This window comes from Pristiophorus japonicus, unplaced genomic scaffold (genome assembly GCF_044704955.1).
Source record: "Pristiophorus japonicus isolate sPriJap1 unplaced genomic scaffold, sPriJap1.hap1 HAP1_SCAFFOLD_165, whole genome shotgun sequence".
Taxonomy (NCBI): Eukaryota; Metazoa; Chordata; class Chondrichthyes; family Pristiophoridae; genus Pristiophorus; species Pristiophorus japonicus.
The window spans coordinates 355,318-374,486 of record NW_027251331.1 but is presented as its reverse complement, the minus strand read 5'-3'; positions in this window follow the sequence as shown (position 1 = coordinate 374,486).

The window sequence follows — 19,169 nt, the reverse complement described above, 5'->3', positions numbered from 1 at the left end:
ACAGCTTGTATCTGTTAAAAAATAAAAACATCATTTATTTTAAGGATAACGGACTCTGACTGGTGGTTTGAAGTTAATCCTAACAGAAAATACGAGTGAGGTCATTATGTGTCTGAATGGGCAATGAAAGTATAAGCAAAGTCAGTTATGTCCCTGGATGGGCAGTGACAGTATAAGTGAAGTCAGTGATATACCTGGATGGGTAGTGATAGTATGAGTTAGTTCAGCGATGTACGTGGATGGGCAGTGACAGTACGAACGAGGTCAGTGATGTAACTGGATGGGTAGTGACAGTCTGAGTGAGGTCAGTGATGTTTCTGGATGGGCAGAGACAGTGTGAGTGAGGTCACTAATGTAGCTGGATGGGCAATAAGAGTATGAGTGAGGTCATTAATGTATCTGGATGAGCAGTGAATGTATGAGTGAGGTCAGTGTTGTAACTGATTGAGTAGCTATTGTCTGTGGTAGATCAGTGATGTACCTGAATGGGTAGAGAGAATTTGTTTTTTAGTCAGTGTTGTATCTAGAAGGGTAGTGACAGTCTGAGTGAGATCAGTGATGTACCTGAATGTGCAGTGACAGTAGGAGTGAGGTCAGTGATGTCTCTGAATGGGTAGTGTGAGTCTGAGTGAGGTCAGTTATATCCTAGATGAGTGGTGACAGTATGAGTAAGGTCAGTGATATATCTGGATGGTAGAGACAGTATAAGTGAGGTCAGTGTTGCATCTAGAAGTGCAGAGAAAGTATGTGTGAGGTCGTAATGTATCTGGATGTGCAGTGATAGTATGAGGGAGGTCAGTGATGTGCCTGCACGTGTGCAGACAGATTGAGTGAATCCACTGTTGTATCTGAATGAAGAGTGACCGTATGCGTGACGTCAGTAATGTATCTGGATGTGTGCTGACAGTATGAATGAGGTCAGTGATGTACTGGATGTGCAGTAACAGTATGAGTGAGGTCAGTGATGTATCTGGATGGGCAATGATAGCATGAGTGAGTTCCGTGTTGTAACTGACTGGGTAGTGAACGTATGATTGAGTCAGTTGTCATGTATTTCACCATCTTGCAATGACAATAGTTTTGTAACTGTAACTCAAACAAACTTTACCTGTACCCTTGAAATGCACACCCTGACCACAGGGGCTGAGCTTGCGGGAGACACTCCTCACCTAGGTTTCCATGTATAAAAGGGGAGATCCCACCCAGCGTCAGCACTTCTTGGAGAAAAGTGAAGGTCACAGAGTGACAGTGTCTGATATATACATGACTCGTGTGAGATTGTAACAAGGTGCAGAGATACTACATTTGGCGAAGAGAAACGGGAATCACAGAACCACGAGGATGGCCACCGGTGGCAAAGTGGAACGCTACTGTGTGGGTGAGGACTGGGACGACTTTGTGGAAAGACACCAGTGGAACTTTGTCACAAAGGATTGGCTGGAAGAGACAGCGGCTGACAAGCGGAGGGCGCATCGACTGACCAGCTGTGGTCCACAGTTATATGCGCTGATGAAAGATCTGCTCGCACTCCAAAAACCGGCAGACAAGTCCTTCGAAGAGCTCAGCCACCTGATCAGTGAGTATCTCAAGCCGTCAAGTAGTGTACACATAGCCCGGCACCGGTTCTACTCTCACCAGCGTCAGGAGGGTGAAAACGTCTCGGACTTCGTGGCAGAACTGCGGTTTTAGGCCAGTCTCTCTAAGTTCTCCGATGCCTGCAGCGGGGAGATGTTAAGGAACGTTTTCATCGCGTGCATTAATCATGCCGGCATTTTCAGGAATCTCATAAAGAGTCTTGACTTTAGAAGGGACGGCGATGATAGCTCAGACCCATATTGCAGGGGAGAGGAGACCAAGCTAATTTACGCAAGCAGCCCTTGTTTTAGCGTTGTGGTGAACCAGAGAGTTAATTTAGTAAATGTGATACATTAGCATTTGTGGCGACGACAAAGCCACCATCAAGCGAGTGTCGCTGCAAGACCAATACCCGCTTCTGAGAGCGGAGAACCTCTTTGCCACACTGACAGAAGGAAAGCTGTTCACGAAGCTGGACCTCACTTCGGTCTACATGACACAGGAACTGGCAGAAGATTTCAAGTTTCTGACCACCATCACGACGCACAAATGTTTATTTGTCAATAACATGTGCCCATTTGGCATTCGTTCGGCAGCGGCTATTTTTCAGCGAAACATGGAAAGCTTGCTCAAGTCCATCCCTCGAACGGTCGTATTCCAAGACGACATCGTTATAATGGGTCGAGACACGGAAGAACACCTCCACACCCTGGAGGAGGTGCTACGCCGATTGTAACGGGTAGGGTTGCGGCTGAAAAAGGCCAAGTGCGTGTTTTTGGCCCTAGATGTCGAGTTCCTGGGCAGGAGGTTGGCCGCCGACGGGATCCGGCCCAACGAATCAAAAACTGATGCGATTCGCCAGGCGCCCAGTCATGGCAACACGTCGGAGTTGGGATCATTCTTGTGACTTTTGAACAATTTTGGGAAATTTCTGCCAAACGTAAGCACATTGTGGTAGCCCTTACACATGCTCCTCCGTAAAGGGTGTGAATGGTTTTGGGGAATTGTCAAGAACGGGCTTTCAATAGGGCGAAGAACCTGCTGTGTTCCAACAAACTGTTGACTTTGTATGACCGCTGTAAAAAACTGGTTTTAACATGCGATGCTTCATCCTGCGGGGTTGGGTGTGGGTTGCAGCAGCGTAACGATGACGGCCGACTCCAATCGATGGCTTACGTCTCCAGGTCGCTCGCCCAGGCAGAGCTTGGTGTGGCATGGTCGAGAAGGAGTCACTCACGTGAGTGTACGGTGTGAAAAAGATGAACCAGTATATTTTCGGTAGACAGTTCGAGTTAGAGATGGAGCACAAGATGTTAACATCCCTGTTGTCTGACAGCAATGCTGTCAACGCCAACGCGTCAGCTCGCAAACAGCGATAGGCCTTCACGCTGGCTGCATATGACAACACCATACGGCACCGGCCAAGCACTGCAAATTGCGCTGACGCTCTCAGCAGGCTCCCACTGGCCACCCGCGAGTGGGCGTCGGAGGAGAGCGCCGAGATGGTCATGGCCGTTGAGGCTTTTGAAACTGCGGGATCCCCATCACAGCCTGACAGATAAAACACTGGACCAACAGTGGCTCCCTCCGATCCATGATAAAGAAATGTGTCCTGACTGTGAATTGTGCTCCCGCACACAGGGCGTGCCCCGAGGAAGTCACGCCGTTTCACAGACGGATGGATCAACTCTCCATCCAAGCTGACTGCTAATGTGGCGGCCGGGTAGTCATGCCCCCGAAAGGAAGGGAAGTGTACATCAGGGAACTCCACAGCGAGCAGCCTGGCGTCGTGTTAATGAAGGCTATTGCCTGGTCACATGTTTGGTTGCCATGGATTGACTCAGACCTGGAACACTGGGTTCGCAGGTGCATGATGTGTGCCCAACTGGGCAATGCCCCTAGGTAGCACCTTGTCCTGGCCCACCAGACCATGGTCACGAATTCACATAGACTTCGCGGGCCCGTTCATGGGGAAAATGTTCATGATCGTTGTCGATGCATACTCGAAGTGGATCGAGTAAATCATATAGAATTCATGCACGACATCCCTCACTGTGGAGAGTCTGCGTACGGTTTTCACGACCCACGACTTGCCGCACATCCTGGTAAGCGACAAGGGACCGTGATTTACCAGCCATGATTTCCAGGAGTTTATGTCGGGCACTGGTACCAAACACTTCAGGACAGCGCCATTCAAGCTGGCTTCCAATGGGCAGGCGGCACGGGCGGTCCAAGTCATAAAGCAGGGCATGCTACGCATTAAAGGACACTCCCTTCAGTCCCACCTATCGCGCCTCCTCATGGCCTAAAGGTCCCGGCTGCACTCGCTTACGGGAGTTCCGCCGGTGCAACTCCTCATGAACGCAGCTCAAGGCGCGGCTGTCCCTCATTCACCCAGATCTGGCTGACATTGTTTAGGGCAAGTGCAAGTCCCAAACCGCGCTCCATGATCGAGGCTCAAGGGGGAGATTTTTAGAAATAGATGACTCGGTTTTTGTTCTTAACCATGTTTTGGGACCCAAATAGCTTGAGGGCACTGTAATAGGCAAAGAAAGAAACAGGTTCATGGTGGTCAGACTAAACAATGCGCAGATATGCCGCCAAAATTTGTGCCAAGTAAAGAAATGGTTCAGCATAGACACAGAGGAACCTGAAGAAGAGCTTGAGCTGTCACCCATACCACTGCCAGTGGACGAGCAACGAGGACAATCCACAGCATGCACAGTCCCTGCGGCCAGCCCGGACAGGCCGAAATCGCCTCAGGTGACAGAGACGCATGCCGAGGCTCAGCCACCAGTGCCACAACTGCGGCGCTCCACGAGAGAGCGTCGACCACCTGAAAGACTTAAATTGTGACTCAAAAAGATGTACGGGGGGAGGTGATGTCATGCATATAACCATCATGCAAAGGTAATCTTCATGTAACCTTAACATTCATGCAACTCCTGTACACTGTACGTATACCTTAGAAATGCACACCTTGACCACAGGGGGTGAACTTGTGGGAGACACTCCTCACCTGGATTTCCAGGTATAAAAGGGGAGGTACCACCCAAGGTCAGAGCTCCTTGGTCCTGGGAATAAAGGTTTACTTAGTGACTGTGTCTGCAGTAAATGTCTCATATTAGTTTATCGTACAGTGCAGGGACACCACAAAGCCAACAATCCTTAGGCTCACGGAGTCCCGAGATCAGTTCCAATTACATTTTGCGAGGGTTTGGTTCCCTTTTTGAAAGTGTTTCTCCGGGTTATTCAAATCATTTTACGAGGGACGGGATAAGTTTTGCGGACCTGTTTTTACCTCAGAATCTGTGAGAGAGGGGGGGGAACGGCAAAAGACAAAGAGAAAACAACTTTTGCAAAACTGATCCCAACTCCTCAGCAGGTCTGAGGGTAGATAAGCTCACTGTCTTTTTCGGAAGTTTCACCACTTTATTCACCTTATTTGATCTCCATTTGGAATTCCTTTATTTTATTATTCTTGTTGTGTGCTTAACGGCAGCATTGAAGTGGGACAGAGAAACTTGGAGCAAATTATACTCACAATGTTACAACGTGACTAGAAAAAGTTTAAAGATTTTTAATGAACCTTTCACAATAAACGAACGTTTCCCCCGACGTTTCTCAGATGATTTCTGAAGAAACAGACAAAAATCAGTTTTCGCCTCCTCTAAACAAGTCCCAACCTGGTCTTGAAATCCAAATGCATCAAAACAGGCTCCGAATTGCTGAACACGTATAAAATTGAAGGTCTTCAATATGTGATGTTGAGAGATTGACTAAATTGAGCAGCTTTACACAAACAAACACCCCGTGCTGTTGAGGAGGGGATGGCAGGGGAAGATGTGTAGGAGTTACGCGTTCCATTTTATTGACATTCAAACGTATCATTAAGCCGTTGAGCAAGGGAAGCAAAAAAGACAAAAAAACACAAATCTTTTTATTTTATATTACACAAAAACAGAAATTACAGGAAATGCTCAGCAGGTCAGGCCCCAACTTTCGAGAGAGAAACAGAGATACTGTGTCAGGTCTATCAACGTTCATCAGAACTGGAAATTGATAGAGATGTAACAGATTTAAAGCCGGTGCAAAGGCAGAGAAAGTTGGGAGGGGAGGAAAGAACAAAAGGACAGGTGTGTGTGATGGTGGCAGGCATGAGAGGTTAAATTCTGACTCTGCATCTTATTAAAATCTGTTACATCTCTAACTTCTTCCAGTTCTGACCAAAATGTGAGGTTATTCACTTTGGGGGCAAAAACACGAAGGTAGAATATTTTCTGAACGGCGGCAGATTATGAAAAATGGAGGTGAAGCGAGACTTGGATGTCATGGTTCATCAGTCATTGGAGGTTAGCATGCAGGTCCAGCAGGCGGTGAACCAGGCAAATGATATGTTGAGCTTCATAGCAATGGGATTTGAGTTTCGGAGCAGGGAAGTCTTACTGCAGTTGTACAGGGCCTTGGTGAGACCCTACCTGAAATATTGTGTTCAGTTTTGGTCTCCTAATCTGTTCTTGCTATTGAGGGAGTGCAGCGAAGGTTCACCAGACTGATTCCAGGAATGGCTGACTGACGTATGAGGAGAGACTGGATCAATTGGGCCTTTTTTCACACTGGAGTTTAGAAGGATGAGAGGGGATCTTATAGAAATATATAATCTTCTGACGGGACTGGACAGGTTAGATGCGGGAAGAATGTTCCCGCTGTTAGTGAAGTGCAGAACCAGGGGATAGAATCTTATGATAAGGGGCAGGCCATTTCGGACTGAGATGAGGAGAAACGTGTTCACTCAGAGAGTTCTTAACCTGTGGAATTCCCTGCCGCAGAGAGAGGATATATTCAAGAGGGAGTTAAGGTGCATTGTGAGAAAGCAGAAAAGGGTTACTGAAGGAATAATCAGCCGTGATCTTATTGCATGGTGGTGCAGGCTCGAAGGGCCGAATGGCCTACTCCTGCACCTATTTTCTATGTTTCTATGTTTATATTAAAGCTCACACCCTAAATGACACACTTAGTTTCTCTCTCCACAGAAGCTGCCTGACTTTCTGAGTAGTTCCAGCATTTTCTGTTTTAGTTTCAGATTCCAGCATCCACTGTTTATTTGCTTTTGTGAAATATTTTATTTCGTCTGTCATTCTACATTCCAAACAAGTCTCAGGAAGAATGTGAATATAGATTTCCTCGTAAACGTGTTGTAGAATGTTAATAGAAAAAAGGTTTATGTAATGATGTATAAAATAACAGGAAGCGAGTTTTGAAGAAACCGCTATTTGTTTTTTGAGAACGATACAGAACGATATAGAATGATTAAGCAGACAATGTACAATTTAGATTGGTACATATGTTTGAAACAAGAGAATACAAATTGAGAGTAAAATGAAGTTTGTTTCCCACTATATAATTGGGAAGTACCTAAAATACTTCAACACTTTTGGTAATAAGAGCAGGGATTTATATAGTGCACAATGTTTGAGAGAAAAACATGACAAGCAAAATTTGTATTTGAACGTCTTGATTTCACTATATTAGTAAACATTTCCAAGTCAGACTGATTGGTTGTCCTATCCAGGAAGAAAGATGAATGTTTATTTCTGTTAAATCATAGCTTTGCCTGCATGTCTTTTTTAATTCAGTGACGAACAGTGTGTATGTGTTTTTCTGCACTTGTGAATAAGTGCCTCATTTCTGACATGTTACATGGGGTGGTGCTGGTACAAGAAAGCAACCTTTATTAATTGAAGTGATTGCAGTTGGAAATTGCGGTCCATTATGTACATTTCCTTTTTTTATCCTGAACGAAAGAATAACGGTAATTTTATGTGCTGGTTGCCTGTTTTTATTATGATTAATATTCTAATTACACATGTGTATATACAGGATATCAGCATCGTAGGAAAGTCACTATTCCTGCTGCTTGTGCTCCGATTGCTATGGTCGCATGAGAGATGCTGCTAATAGGTTGACAACTTAAATTAATACCAAATGCACGAATATATATGCCTTTTCCAATTCTCGTTGGGCTTTTGGATTGTTTTTCAATGCATAACCGTGTAACTGAGAGATGGTTATGTACTGTTAATGCATTATTATGCAGTTCCTTTATCTCCCACTAATTTGTGATCAATTGTCAATTTTTAATAGATTTTATCCATGACGAACTAATACCTTTTAAATTAATTTTGTCGTAAATAACGTGCATAATGTTCATGTAAATATCAAACGATTTTCCATATGGATCAGTGCGAGTTGGAGCATTTTGTTAGGAGAGTAAAGGACCCAACCTATCATTGGAAACTAAGAGGACAAATGGGGGTGAAGTGTAAAGGGATCTCGGGGTACAGATGCACAAGTCACGAAATGTAGCAATGGAGGTAATAAGGACATACACGCACAAATGGAGATCATATATAGAGAATTAGATTTAACAGCAGGGAAGTTATGTAAACCCTGTATCGAGCCTTGTCTAATGACCTGAGACGCTGGGCTGCCAATATGGCATAACTCTACATATGTTTTAACGTGCTTGTTGCTGCTGCTGTTGTTGTAAAGGTTGTTGTAAGTAATGTCGGTGCAAATTTTGCTCAGAGATGAAAAGGTCGCGATAAAAGGAGCTCCTGGCCCGCTCAGTACAAGCAATTGGAGGCAACATTAGTGCGGAGGGTCTGAGGATATTGGGTGAGGTGGGGAGGGTCTGTGGATATTAGGCGGGGTGGGGATTGTCGGTGGATATTGGGTGGGGAGGGGTGGGTCTGAGGATATTGGCGGGGTGCGGAGGGGCTGAGGATAATGGGTGGGGTGGGGAGGGTCTGAGGATATTGGGTGGGGTGGGGAGGGTCTGAGGATAGTGGGCAGGATGGGGAGGTTCTGTTTATATTAGGCGGGGTGGGGAGGGTCTGAGGTTATTGTGTGGGGTGAGGAGGATCTGAGAATATGGCATGGCGTGGGGAGGGTCTGAGGATATTGTGTGGGGTGGGAAGGATCTGAAGATATTGGGTGGGGTGAGGAGGGTCTGAGGATATTGGGAGGGGTGGGGAGGGTGTGATGATATTGGGTGGGGTGGGGAGGAGCTGAGGATATTGTATGTGTTGGGGAGGGTCTAAGGATATTGGGTGGTGTGGGGAGAGTCTGAGTATATTGGGTGGGGTGGAGCTGAGGATATTGGGTGGGGTGGGGTGAGATTGAGGATATTGGGTGGGGTGGGGATGGTCTGAGGATATTGGGTAGGTGGGCAGGAGCTGAGATTATTGGGTGGTGTGGGGAGTGTCTGAGTATATTGGGTGGGTTGCGGAGAGTCTGAGAATATTGGGTGGGGTGGAGCTGAGGATATTGGGTGGGGTGGGGTGGGACTGAGGATATTGTGTGGGGTTGGGAGGGTCTGAGGATATTGGGTGGGGTGGGGAGGGTCTGAGGATATTGGGTGGGGTGGGGAGGGTCTGAGGATTTTGGGTGGGGTGGGGTGGGTCTGAAGATATTGGGTGGGTTGTGGAGGGTCTGAGGATATTGGGTGGGGTGGGGTGGGACTGAGGATATTGGGTGGGGTGAGGAGGGTCTGAGGATATTGGGTGGGGTGGGGAGGGTCTGAGGATATTGGGTGGGGTGTGGAGGGTCTGTGGATATTGTGTGTGGAGTATCTGAGGATATTGGGTGGTGAGGGAAGGGTCTGAGGATATTGCGTGTGGAGGGTCAGAGGATATTGGGTGGAATGGGGAGGGTCTGAGGATATTGAGTGTGGATGGTCTGAGAATATTGGGTGGGATGGGGAGGAGCTGAGTATATTGAGTGAGTTGGGGAGAGTCTGAGTATATTGGGTTGGGTGGGGTGTGTCTGAATATATTGGGTGGGGTTGGGTGGGTCTGATTATATTGGATGGGGTGCGATGGGTCTGAGTATATTGCGTGTGGTGGGGTGGGTCTGAGGATATTGGGTGGGGTGAGGTGGGTCTGAATATATTGGGTGGGGTGGGGTGGGTCTTGTTATATTGGGTGGGGTGGGTTGTGTCTGAGTATATTGGGTGTGGTGGGTTGGGTCTGAATATATTGGATGGGGTGGGGTGGGTGTGAGGATATTCGGTGGGTTTGGGTAGGTCTGAGGATATTGGATGTGGTAGTGAGGGACTGATCATATTGGGTGGGGTGCGGAGGAGCTGAGTAGATTGGGTCGAGTGGGGAGGTTCTGAGAATATTGCCTGGGGTGGGATGGAGCTGATAATATTGGGTGGGGAGGGTAGAGCTGAGAATATTCCGTTCATTTTTAGATATGGATTGACTCAAACTGAGGCTGATGTTAATAGGGCAGTGGTTCTTTTATTTGTAATTAATATTACCTTCTGCAACTGTAATGAAAAGCAGCGGTACCCAGTGACATAACGTAAGGAGTTGGAGCACGAGGAGGAGGCCATTTGTCTCCTCGAGCGTGCTCTGCTATTTATCCTTGGGAATTACTGATCAAGTTCCCACTCCGCACACAGTTGTGGATGGCTGCCGTTATTAATTATTGTTTTTTTTATTGAATAAACGATTCACCTCATCCTATATTGAAAAGATACTTCCCTAAAGCAGATTCACAATCGACATTAGAATACATGCAGACTGTGCAGTTGTGGCAAGTGATTTTAATGTCGGTGGATGCGAGGTGATAGACTTTGTTGGGAATCCATATATATATACATATATTTATATCATGTTTTTGATGATTTGTTTTCAGACCTTCGAAGGGCGTTTGGCAAACAACCACTTAACTGTTGTGGATAAAATTCTAACCCATGGGATTAAATGATGTGGGCAGCATGGATATGACAATCGCTCAGAGAGAGATAATAGAGAGCATTGATGAATGGTTGTTGTTCAGACTGTTGGGAGCTGTACTGCTCCCTCCAGTCGTATTAGGAGTACTGCCTATTTTTGATATATATTCATGAACCCTAGATCTGGGTATATATGATATCATTTTATCGTTTATAGATGATGCAAGATGACGGAGTGCAGTACACAATGAGGACAATATTAATAGTTTTCAGGAGGTTATAGACTGACTGGTGAACATGAGAAAGTTTAGGCTGATCATCGGTAAAATGGACAATGATTTAACATTTTCCAACTAACTCTGATTCCTGAATATCAAGTTATCTCCTCACTCAGTTAAATGCTATAGAGAAACATGGAAACATAGAAAATAGGTGCAGGAGTAGGCCATTCGTCCCTTCGAGTCTGCACCACCATTCAATACGATCATGGCTGATCATTTCGTCAGTACCCCTTTTCTGCTTTCTCTCCATACCACTTGATCCCCTTCGCCGTAAGGGCCATATCTAACTTCCTCTTCAATATATCCAATGAACTGGCATCAACTACTCTTTGCGGCGGGGAATTCCACAGCGTTACAACTATCTGTGTTTTTATTTTATACATTTCAAGCATAACCCTCTTGCTCTTCTATTCCATGCCTCTGCCAATAAGGGCAACTATTCCGTCTGCCTTCTTAACCAGCTTATCCAACTGGTCAACTACCTTCAGGGATCTGTGCACATGCAATCGCAATTCCCTTTGTTCCTCGACACTTCTCAATGTCCTACCAGTTGATGTGTATTCCCTTTCCTTTTTAACCCTCCACAAATACAACGATCTCACACGTCTCTGAGTTAAATTCCATTTGCCACTGTTATGCCCACCTTACAGTTGATTGATGTCTTCCTGCTGTCTCCAACTTTCGTCTTCATTATCAACTGCACTGCCTATTTTACTTTCACCTGAGACCTTCTTAATAATAACCGCCATATTCAAGTTTAGATCATTGATAAATACATTAAAAAGCAATGGACCTCGCACTGAAGACAGCGGAACCCATTGCAAACATCCTTCCGGTCACAAATACACCCATCAAATATTACACTTTGCTTCCTGCCTCTGAGCCAAATTTGGATCCAATTTGCCACTTCGCCCTTTATCCCATGGGCTTTTATTTAATGGCGAGTCTGCTATGTGGGTCATCAGCGAAAGCATTAATAAAATCCATATAGACTACATCATCCACACTGCTTCATCGACCCACCTGATGACCTCCCCCAAAAATGCAATCAAGCTAATCAAACGCGACCATTCCTTAACAAATCGTGCTGACTGTCCTGATGAACTAGTGCCTTTCGAAATGTAGACAATGTATCATCGTTAAATGTTATCCTGCTTTCACGGGAAATCATAACTAATGAACTGATGATCTTCACTTGCACAACTAAAGAAACGTTAACTGAAGGAGAGTCCTTAAATGAATGATTTTCTTTGCTCTGCAATTTACCTCAAATACCTAAACCATTTTGGAAACTGTGCTTTAGTGGTCTGCTTCAAAATGTTCATTGCTGGTAACAATACATGAGACTGGGGAAACAGTGAGATAGAGTGTAAAGCAAGGAACTGGTTATTTGAAATAGCAAAGAAAATATACATTCAGGAAGAATAACATCGAAAAGAAATGTGGCCACAACAGCCAGAAAGAAGATTAAATGCTAGGTCCCTTTCAGCAATTAATTCCTTTCCCAACCATTTCTATGACCGTTGCTTCACAAAATAAAAATAATGCATTTAAAGACATTAAACCTGAATTGTCGCACACCCAAATCTTCTGAAACAGATGCCCTAGCTCTGCCGACTCAATCCAAGACCCTTTGAAATATTCTGCTTCCATGAACACTATTAAATGAACCACTAACTTATATAATCACAAAATAAGCGATTGGTTACAGCACGGAAGAAGGTCTTTCGGCTCGTCGAGCCCATTCCAACTCTCAACTCGTCCCACACCCCCGTCATTTACCCACAGCTGTGCAATGTTATTCCTTTAGATACTTATATAACTCCGTTTTGAAAGATACGATTGAGTCTGACTCCACCGCCCTTTTTAAGCAGTGTATTCAAGTTTCTAACCAGTTGCTGAGGAATGGCCACTCCTATTCCTATGGATTAAGACAGAGAAAAAAGTGATCAATTCCTACGACACTCACCACCTTGCTAAATTTTGCACCGTTATTCCATTCCCGTAAAACAAGCTCCTGAAGTGTGGTCCAGCTGTTGAGGTTAAAGCTCTGGTTATGTTGTCAACACAACTTTAGCCACAGCGTTTCCCTGACTAGTGGTTGTCACATTCGCCTCACACGTGAAAAGTCACCGGCTCGAAACCAAGCGGAAACATTTTCAAACGTGTTCAATTAATGATTTGAAAAAATTGAATAATTCATATTCGTGGTTCAATATTAACTGAGCGCTGTGTATCACGACGCTGTTGCATTTGCTGATTTCTCCTTACAATTCTGTAGGCTCTCAAACGTAGATAGTATCTCTCACTCTGTCCTGTTTCCAGCCCTGACGGTGTGAGAAATCTCATCTCAAAGCTGTCCATTCCAGGCATTCAGTTCAGCTGTGAGAGATTATTAAAGGATCCTGCCGTGATACCACGCATCATGAAAGAAAATCAAAGCCACAAACAAACCATCGACTAATCGCTCTTCCCCAGATCCAGAGTGAGTGAGGGCGGGGCAAGCCCAACTTTCCGGTTCCGCATTCTGCAATCAGCCGCTGCAGGCAGAAAGCGGCGAATGCAAGCATCAACAATGGTTTACCGCACTTCACTGGGCAACAAAATGCCACGAATCGAGTCAAAGCTCCCCATACACGGAACAGTAGCCTCATAGATCTCTTATTCTCAGGTTTCTGAGTTGGAGCCCAGCTTCCACGAACATCTTTTCACTGGAAACACCATAAATTCGTTGACTGTCTCGTTTTGCATAATGGAAGTAATGCTGACCGATATTATGTAATCATAGACGTTTACAGCATGGAAGGAGTCCTTTACGGCCCGTCGTATCCACACTGGCCAACAAATGTATAGGTTTAGGTGTGTAACCCTGCACCTTATGGCATTTCAAGTGCACATTCAAGAACGTTTTAAAAGTGGTGAGGTTTTCTGCCTCTACCACACTTTCAGGCAGAATCACAGACCCCTAGAAACATCTGGATGAAGAATGTTTCCTTCGTCCTCTGTAACCCTTGTACTAATTGATATTAATTTATGCCCCCTGGTTGGTGGCCCCTCTACTATGGGAAATATTCCCTTTTAATCAACAATATTTAGGCCTCTACTAATTTTATACACCACAATGCTGTCGCCTATCAGCCTCCGCAGTTCCAAGTGAAAAAAATAACCTGCCTATCCAATCATGTCCTCAATGCAAAGTTGCTCACCTCCCGGCAACATTTATGTAAATCTCCTCTCCAGCATAATCACGTCCTTCCTTCGATACGGTGACCAGAACTGCATGCAGTACTCCAGCTATGGCCTTACAAGAAACTTATACAGTTCTCGCATGTCCCACTTGGTGTTCTGTTGCTTGCCTCTGGCAATACATGCAACCATTCCGTATGCGCTCTTAATAACTTATAAAAACTGGCCAACTACATTCAGGGATCTGTGGACTTGCAATCCCAGTTCCCTTTTTTGCTCTATATTTCTCAATGTCCTACCAGTTGATGTGCATTCATTTTCCTTGTCAGCCCTCCACAAATGCACGATCTCACACGTCTCTGGATTAAATTCCATTTGCCACTTTCTGCCCATCTTACCAGTTGATTGATATCTGCTGCAGTCTCCAGCTTCCTTCTACATTTTCAACCACACTGGCTATTTTAGTATCACCTGAAAACGTCTAGATCATAACTCCTGTATTCAAGTTTAGATCATTGATAAATAACTTGAAAAGCAATGGACCTAGCACTGAAAACTGCGGAACAGCACTTGAAACATTCTTCCAATCAAAAAAACACCCATCAAACATTACCCTTTGTTTACTGCCTCTGAGCCAAATTTGGATCGAATTTGACATTTCGCCCTGGATCCCATGGGCTTTTACTTTCATGACCAGTCTGCCATATGGGACCTTCGTGAAAGCATTAATAAACCCATATACACTACATCATACGCACTTCTTCATCGAATCACCTGATGGCTTCTCCAAAAATGCAATCAAGTTAGTAAAACGCGACCCTTCCTTTATAAGTCGTGCTGACTGTCCTGATGAACCATTGTCTTTCGAAATGTAGAACATGTATAATCGTTAAATGTTATCCTGCTTTCACGTGAAAACATCATTAATCAACTGATGATCTTCATTTGCACAACTAAAGAAATGTTAACTGAAGGAAGTCCTAAATTGAATGATTTTCTTTGCTCTGCAATTTACCTCTAAAAACCTAAACTATTTTAGATACTGTGCTTTAGTCGTCTGCTTCAAAATGTTCATTGCTGGTAACATGTCTATGAGACTGGGGAAACAGTGAGATAGATTATAAAGCAAGGAAGTGGTTTTTTGTAATAGCAAAGAAAATATACCTTCTGGATGAATAACATCGAAAAGAAATGTGGCCACAACAGCCTGAAATAAGATTACATGCTGGGTCCCTTTCAGCACATAATGACTTTCCCAAACATTTCTATGACCGAACCATCACAAAAGAAAAATAATGCATTTTAAGATATTAAACCCGAATTTTCGCGCACTCGAATCTTCTGAATCAGATGCCCTAGCTCTGCCGACTCAATCCAAGACCCTTTGCAATATTCTGCTTCCATGCACACTATTAAATGTACCACTAACTTAATTAATCACAGAATAAAGGAATGGTTACAGCAAGGAAGAATACCATTCGTCTCGTCGAGCCCATTCCAACTCTCAACTAGTGCCACTCCCCAGTCACTTACTCGCAGCTGTGCAATTGTATTCCTTTGGATACTTATCCAACTCCGTTTTCAAAGATAAGATTGACTCTGCCACCACCACCCATTAAACAGTGTATTCCAGATTCTAACCACTTGCTGAGGAATGGTGACTGCTGTTCATATGTATAAAGACATAGAAACACGAAATCAACTCCTGCCATATTCACCACCTTGCTCAATATAGCACCGTCATTCTATTGCCGGAACACAAGCTCCTGAAGTGTAGTCCAGCTGTTGTGGTGAAAACTCTGGTTATGTTCCCAACGCTACTTCTGCCACAGCGTTTCCGGAGTGCAGTGCTTATCACATTAGCCGAACACGCGAAAGGTCCCCGGTTGGACACCGGGTGGAAATATGTTGCAAACGTGTTCCATAAATAAAGACAAAAAATTTAATAATTTATGTTATTGGTTCAATATTAACAGAGTGCAGTGTCTTACGATGCTGTTGTATTTGATGATTTCTCTGTAGATTTCTGCACACACTCAAACACTAGACAGTGCCTCGCACTCCCCCCTTTTTCTGCCCTGAAAGTGGAGTAACCCCATCTCAAGGCTGTACATTCGAGGCATTCAGTTCAGCTGTGAGAGATTATTAAAGGATCCTGCCGCGCCGCCTCGCTTCTCAACAGAAAATCAAAGCCACAAACAATCCCATTGAATAATCGTTCTTCCCCAGCTCCAGAGTGAGTGAGGGCTGGACACGCCCCAACATCCCTGTCCCGAATCTCCAATCAGCCGCTGCCTGCGGAAAGCGGCGAATGCAGCATCAAACAGCGGTTTACTGCCCTTCACTTAGCTACAAAATGCCACGGTAGGAGCCAAAGCTCCCCGGACACTGAACCGTAGCGTCATAACACTCTTAATCTCAGGTTCGTGTGTTCGCACCCCAGCTTGCGCGACGATTTTTTAACAGGAAACACCATGAATTATCCGATCGCCTCGTTTTGCTGCATGAAAGTAATGATAACCTATCATAAAAAATCATAGAAGTTTACAGCATGAAAGTAGTCCTTTTCGGCGCATCTTGTCTATACTGGCGAACAAATGTCCAGTTGTAGCTGTGCAACCCTGCACTTTTCGGCAATTGAAGTGCACGTCCAAGTTCTTTTTAAATGTGGTGAGAGGTTCTGCCTCCACCACACTTTCAGGCAGTGAATTCCAGACCCCCACAAACATCTGGATGAAGAATGTTCCCTTCAAATCCCCTTTAACCCTTATACTTATTACTTTTAATTAATGCCCCGTGGTTGTTGACCCCTCGACTATGGGAAATAGGCCCTTTTAATCAACAATATCTCGGTCCTAATTTTAAACACCTCAATGCTGTCGCCCATCAGCCTCCTTTGTTTAAGGAAAACAAACCCAACCTATCCAATCTGTCCTCATCGCAATGTTGCTCCACTCCGGGCAACATCTACGTAAATCTCCTCTGTACCATCTCCAGCGCAATCACGTCCTTCCTTCAATGCGGTGAGCAGAACTGCACGCAGTACTCCAGCTGTGGCCAAACCAGAATTTTATACATTTCAAACATAACTCACTTGCTCTTCTAACCCGAAGCTCTGCCAATAACTGCAACTATTCCATACGCCTTTTTAACCAACTTATCCAACCAGCCAGCTACATTCAGGGATCTGAGGGCATGTAATCCCAGTTCCCTTTGTTCCTCTACACTTCTCAATGTTCTACCAGTTGATGTGTATTCCCTTTCCTTGTTAGCCCTCGACAAATGCACCATCTCACACGTTCTCTGGATTAAATTCCATTTGCCATTGTTCTGCCCACCTTACCAGTTGACTGATATCTACCTGCAGTCTCCAGCTTTCTTTTTCATGATCAACTACACTGCCTATTTTATTATGACCTGAAAACGTCTTAATCATAACCTCTATATTGAAGTTTAGATCATTGATATATACCATAAAAAGCAATGGACCTTGGACTAAAAACTGTGGAACCACACTGGAAACATCCTCTCAGTCACAAAAACACCCCTGACAAATTACCCTTAGCTTCCTGCCACTGAGCCAAATTTGGATCAAATTTAGCAATTCGCCCTGTATCCCATGGGCGTTTGCTTTCATGGCCAGTCTGCCATGTGGGACCTTAGCGAAAGCATTAATAAAATCCACATATACTACATCATTAACACGACTTCATCGACCAACGTGGTGAACTCCTCCTTCAAAATTGCAATCAATTTAGGCAAACGCGAACCTTCCTGAACAAATCGTACTGACTGTCCTGATTAACAAGTGTATTTCGAATTGTGAAAAAGTATAATCATTAAATGTTATCGGGCTTTCAATGGAAAGCATCATTAATTAACTGATGATCTTCATTTGCACAACTAAAGAGATGTTAACTGAAGGAGAGTCCTTAATTGAATAATTTTCTGTGCTCTGCAATTTACCTCTTTAAACATAAACCATTTTAGAAACTGTACTTTATTGATCTCTTTCATCACGTTCATTGCTGGTAACACATACATGGGACTGAGAAAACAGTGAGAGAGACTGTTGAGCAAGGGACTGGTTATTGCTAAAAAGCCAAGAGAAATACATCCTCGAAGAATAACATCGAACAAAAATGTGACCCCAACAGCCAGAAAGAAGATTAAATGCTGAGTCCCTTTCTGCACAAAATTCCTTTCCCAAACATTTCTGTGACTGAAAATTCACAAAACAAAAATGATGCTCCTAAAGTCACTAAACCCGAATGTTCGCGCACTTAAATCTATTAATCGGATGCCTCTAGTTGTGCGGACTCAAGCCACATCGCTTTGCAATATTCTGCTTCCATCCACACTATTAAATGTGCCACTAACTGATATAATCACTGTATAATGGAATGGTTACAACACGAAAGAAGACCATTCGGCTGGTCAACCCAATGCTAACTATGAATGCGTCCCACTCCCCTGTCGCTTACCCGCAGATACATATCCTACTCCCTTTTGAATGTTAAGATTGACCACTTTTTAAGAAAGGAGTGAGAGAGAAAAGGAGTAATTATACACCGGTTAGCCTGACATCATTAGTGGTTGAAAATGTTGGAATCAATTATTTTAAAGATGAAACAGCAGCACATTTGAAAAGCAGTGACTGGACCGATCCAATTCAGCATGGACTTATGAAACGGAAATCCTGCTTGACAAATCTACTGGAATTTTTTGAGGATGTAACTGGTAGAGTGGACAAGGGACAACCAGTGGATGTGGTGTATTTGGACTTTCAAAATGCTTTTGTCTGAGTCCCTCACAAGAGATTGATGTGCAAAATTAAAGCACATGTTATTGAGGGTAATGTACTGACGTGGATGGAGAACTGCTTTGCAGGCAGGAAGCAGAGAGTCGGGATAAACAGTTCCTTTTCAGAATGGCAGGCAATGACCAGTGCGGTACCGCAGGACTCAGTGTTGGATCCCAAATATGTAGAATATACATTAATAATTTGGATGAGTGGATTGAGTGTAATATCTCCAAATTTGCAGATGACACTTAGCTGGACGATGATGTGAGCTGTGCGGAGGATGCTAAAATGCTGAAGCGTGAATTGGACAGGTTCGGTGAATGGGCAAACGCATGGCAAATGCAGTATATTGTGGGTAAATGTGAGATTATCCACTCTGAAGGCAAAAACACGACGGCAGAATGTTAACTGAATGGTGATAGATTAGGAAAAGGGGAGGTGTAGCGAGACGTGGGTGTCATGGTACATCATTCATTTAAATTTGGCATGCAGGTACAGCATGCGGTGAAGAAGGAAAATTATATGTTGGCCTTCATAGCTGGAGGATTTGAGTATAGGAGCAGGGAGATCTTACTGC